This window comes from Bufo gargarizans, chromosome 9, assembly GCF_014858855.1.
Source record: "Bufo gargarizans isolate SCDJY-AF-19 chromosome 9, ASM1485885v1, whole genome shotgun sequence".
In the NCBI taxonomy this organism is placed as follows: Eukaryota; Metazoa; Chordata; class Amphibia; order Anura; family Bufonidae; genus Bufo; species Bufo gargarizans.
Window position 1 is genome coordinate 15,047,747 of NC_058088.1, and position 5,687 is coordinate 15,053,433.

Genomic DNA, 5,687 nt, shown 5'->3' on the forward strand with positions numbered 1-5,687 from the left:
AGGACGTGCGCCAAACAGCTCTCCGCCTGGGGCCCAGCTGCCACTACATTTACCCAGTGTGCAGTTAGGGAGATATAGCGTCCCTGGCCGTGCTTACTGGTCCACGTATCTGTGGTTAGGTGGACCTTGCCACAGATGGCGTTGCACAGTGCACACTTGATTTTATCGGATACTTGGTTGTGCAGGGAAGGCACGGCTCTCTTGGAGAAGTAGTGCCGGCTGGGAACAACATACTGTGGGACAGCAAGCGACATGAGCTGTTTGAAGCTGTCTGTGTCCACCAGCCTAAATGACAGCATTTCATAGGACAGTAGTTTAGAAGTGCTGGCATTCAGGGCCAGGGATCGAGGGTGGCTAGGTGGGAATTTACGCTTTCTCTCAAATGTTTGTGAGATGGAGAGCTGAACGCTGCCGTGTGACATGGTTGAGATGCTTGGTGTCGGAGGTGTTGGTGGTACATCCCCTGTTTGCTGGGCGGCAGGTGCCAACGTTCCTCCAGAGGCGGAGGAAGAGGCCGAGGCGCAGCAGCAGAAGAGGCCGAGGCGGCAGCAGCAGAAGAGGCCGAGGCGGCAGCAGCAGAAGAGGTAGCAGGGGGAGCCTGAGTGACTTCCTTGGTTTTAAGGTGTTTACTCCACTGCAGTTCATGCTTTGCATGCAGGTGCCTGGTCATGCAGGTTGTGCTAAGGTTCAGAACGTTAATGCCTCGCTTCAGGCTCTGATGGCACAGCGTGCAAACCACTCGGGTCTTGTCGTCAGCACATTGTTTGAAGAAGTGCCATGCCAGGGAACTCCTTGAAGCTGCCTTTGGGGTGCTCGGTCCAAGATGGCGGCGGTCAGTAGCAGGCGGAGTCTCTTGGCAGCGGGTGTTCTGCTTTTGCCCACTGCTCCCTCTTTTGCTACGCTGTTGGCTCGGTCTCACCACTGCCTCTTCCTCCGAACTGTGAAAGTCAGTGGCACGACCTTCATTCCATGTGGGGTCTAGGACCTCATCGTCCCCTGCATCGTCTTCCACCCAGTCTTGATCCCTGACCTCCTGTTCAGTCTGCACACTGCAGAAAGACGCAGCAGTTGGCACCTGTGTTTCGTCATCATCAGAGACATGCTGAGGTGGTATTCCCATGTCCTCATCATCAGGAAACATAAGTGGTTGTGCGTCAGTGCATTCTATGTCTTTCACCGCTGGGGAAGGGCTAGGTGGATGCCCTTGGGAAACCCTGCCAGCGGAGTCTTCAAACAGCATAAGAGACTGCTGCATAACTTGAGGCTGAGACAGTTTCCCTGGTATGCATGGGGGTGATGTGACAGACTGATGGGGTTGGTTTTCAGGCGCCATCTGTGCGCTTTATGCAGAAGACTGGGTGGGAGATAATGTGAACGTGCTGGATCCACTGTCGGCCACCCAATTGACTAATGCCTGTACCTGCTCAGGCCTTACCATCCTTAGAACGGCATTGGGCCCCACCATATATCGCTGTAAATTCTGGCGGCTACTGGTACCTGAGGTAGTTGGTACACTAGGACGTGTGGATGTGGCAGAACGGCCACGTCCTCTCCCAGCACCAGAGGGTCCACTAACACCACCACGACCATGTCCACGTCCGCGTCCCTTACTAGATGTTTTCCTCATTGTTATCGTTCACCACAACAACAAAAATATTATTTGGCCCAATGTATTGTATTCAAATTCAGCTGAATATAAATTTGAGGCCTAGTATTTAGGCGCTGGGTGACCGGTATAGATTTACTGACAGAATTAGACTTGGAAATGCACAGTAGCGTGTGTGTGAAGTTATTCTGAATGACCCTATGTGCACCTTGAATATTATATACTCTTTTAGGGATAGATTTCAAATAGCTCTGATATAGCAGAAACCACTAAATTCTGAAATTGCTAAATTGGGAATTGTATTTCAACCCAGAACAAAAAATGTGCTTTGACGGACACTAAATAACTTGCCAAGCCAGAACAGTACAGCGGTAACGACAGATTTAGCGGGATATAAATTTGAGGCCTAGTATTTAGGCGCTGGGTGACCGGTATGGATTTACTGACAGAATTAGACTTGGAAATGCACAGTAGCGTGTGTGTGAAGTTATTCTGAATGACCCTATGTGCACCTTGAATATTATATACCCTTTTAGGGATAGATTTCAAATAGCTCTGATACAGCAGAAACCAGTAAATTATGAAATTGCTAAATTGGGAATTGTATTTCAACCCAGAACAAAAAATGTGCTTTGACGGACACTAAATAACTTGCCAAGCCACAACAGTACAGCGGTAACGACAGATTTAGCGGGATATAAATTTGAGGCCTAGTAATTAGGCGCTGGGTGACCGGTATGGATTTACTGACAGAATTAGACTGGGATATGGCCAAAAAATGACCACACTATTGCTGGTTAAATGCACTTGGTGTGACAGCTTGACCAACCACACTACTGAGGTTTAAATGCACTTGGTGACGGGCGCAGCTTGCCCCTGATGTAGTATATGGCCAAAAAATGAACAGACTATTGCTGGCTAAATGCACTTGGTGTGACAGCTTGACCAACCACACTACTGACGGTTAAATGCACTTGGTGACGGGCGCAGCTTGCCCCTGATGTAGTATATGGCCAAAAAATGAACAGACTATTGCTGGTTAAATGCACTTGGTGTGACAGCTTGACCAACCACACTACTGAGGGTTAAATGCACTTGGTGACGGGCGCAGCTTGCCCCTGATGTAGTATATGGCCAAAAAATAAACAGACTATTGCTGGTTAAATGCACTTGGTGTGACAGCTTCACCCTGATGTAGGTTTTAGCCAAAAAACAACCACACCATTGAGGGTTAAATGCACTTGGTCGCAGCTTGTGCTGGCGCACCACAAGACACAAAATGGCCACCGATCACCCCAGAAAAAAGTGACTGACAAACGGTCTGGGCAGCCTAAAAACAGTGAGCAATTGAGTATCAGCAGCTCAATGACCCACAGCTGCAGATCGATCAATAATCAAGTGCTTTGGAGGAGTTAATCTGCCTAATCTCGCCCTACTGTCGCAGCCGCAACCTCTCCCTACGCTAATCAGAGCAGAGTGACTGGCGGTGCTATGTGACTCCAGCTTAAATAGAGGCTGGGTCACATGGTGCTCTGGCCAATCACAGCCATGCCAATAGTAGGCATGGCTGTGACGGCCTCTTGGGGCAAGTAGTATGACGCTTGTTGATTGGCTGCTTTGCAGCCTTTCAAAAAGCGCCAAGAAAGCGTCACAAAAGCGCCAAGAAAGCGCCGAACACCGAACCCGGACTTTTACGAAAATGTCCGGGTTCGGGTCCGTGTCACGGACACCCCAAAATTCGGTACGAACCCGAACTATACAGTTCGAGTTCGCTCATCCCTACACATCATCTACTAGACCATGTCCATGTACATGTGGCGATCACGTTTTGAATCTTTGTGTCCGCGCAATTTTCTGCACTCCGTGTACAAGTGAGAAACCTTCTATTTCTAATCATATTTAACTGTTTTCCCTGTTTATCTTAATCCTATCATTATGATCAATTTTCTCCTTGTGCTTGAGGCTCTGCACTAAAATGCAGTACATCTGACCAAATGTTGTACCATACATAAACTCATCCAGAGTCTCTGCCCTAGTATTGTGCATAAATAACCAATTTATTTACAACTATGGTTCACAAGATTACTTTCATATTTTCCGTGTCAATGAACATAATCCTACTGTCCTTATATTTTATGTTTACAGCAACATCTCCATCGTCAACAACTATGACTTCCTCAACAAGCACCCCGACTACTGACACTACGACGACTACCTGTAAGTAGTACGCCACTGAATAGTGCACAATAACATAGCATGGTTAAGGTTTTAGCATGTTTGTTACCAGAATACACAAGTCCTTCTCTTGAACTTTGGTCATACATTTTATTCCATTTCAAATCCAATACAACTCATAAAATGCTCTATGATACATAAACTCCTCCATAATCTTGACCTTGGGACTGTGAATGTATAAATAATGGTTGCATGACTGTGTTCCCCAAGATCACTTTCACATTTCCCACGTCATTGAAAATAATCCTACTGTCCTGATATTTTATGAACAGAATATCACAACATTGTCTACAACTATGACTTCCTAAACAACCAGCCTGGTGGCCACCACTGGGTTGCAGGAAGGTGAGAAAGCAATTGGCCACATGTCCATATGGGATTTCCTTCTTGGAGGCCTATAGGATATCACACCCTGAAAAATTCCTAGTGACAAAAAAAGTGCATTGTGAACACAAAATGGCATACAAAAAAATTAAAGATTTGAGGATATGTGTTGTGTATTATAGACCAGACATACAATTGGTTTTGTAAAAATTTGATTTAACTATGGTATCATACATTTGTTTGTAGCAACTACTATGAGCACTGTACCGACTTTCACAACTACAGAGCCTATGACATCTTATACACCATGTCCGTGTACCTGTAAAAATCAAGCTTTGAATTATTGTATCCGTCCAATCTACTGTTCTCCATGCTCAAGTGAGAAACCTTCTATTTCTTACATATCTCTTTCATTTGTTTTGTTCCATCATACTTATCAATGATCTCCTTGTGCTTGAGGCTTTGCACTAAAATCCAGTACATCTAACAAAATGTTCTACAATACATATACTCTTCCATAATATCTACCCTAGGCTTGTGCATGTATAACCAATTTTTGGGCAGCAGTGGTCCCCAAAATCACTTCTACATTTTTCAAGTCAGTAAACATAACCCTAATCATCTGATATTTTATATCTATAGTAACATCGTCGACAACTATGACTTCCTCAGCAACCACCCCGATGATCACCACTTCGACTACTAGCACTACGAAAACTACTGGTAAGTAGAACTACATTGAGCATGTAGACAATAGCATAGCACGGAGAACGGTGTACATAAAGTGTGTTTGTTACTAGAATGCCCAAATGCTTTTCTTGTTCTTTTGTTCCTAGTTTTATTCCATGTAAAGTCCAATAAAACTGATGAAACTCTCTGATACAAAGTCTTGACCTTGGGGCTGTAAATGTTCTTCTCTTGTTCTTTTGTTCCTAGTTTTATTACATGTAAAGTCCAATAAAACTGATGAAACGCTCTGATACATAGTCTTGACCTTGGGAGTGTGAATGTATGAAAATGGTTTTATGACTCGGGTCCCCCAGATAACTTTCACATTTCCCATGTCATACTTACTACTACTGTTATGATATTTTATGTCTATAGCAACATCACCATTGTCTACAACTATGACATCCTCAACAGCCACCCCGAAGGCCACCACTTCAACCACTGGCAGTATGTCAACTACCTGTAAGTAGGCCACTATTGAAAGGTGGTTTTGCATAGTGTGCCTAGGATGTGCATGCAGTTTGCATACTATTTTCACTCCAATGGGAAATAAGCCAACAGTGAGCTTTTTCAACAGCAGATGTGCACTATACTACTGCTGTGGTTCAGCGCAACTTTTCTCATGACAGCTTCTGCATCTGTGGCAATGAAATTTTCAAAGCTTGCAAACTTTAATATTGAATACACACAAGTAGGAAGACCTCATGCCATAATCCTTGCGAAAAATAAACAAGAGGATAAAGATTGCATGTGCTATTTTCATGTCTACCCTGTAGTAAATGTCCCCGTCGAG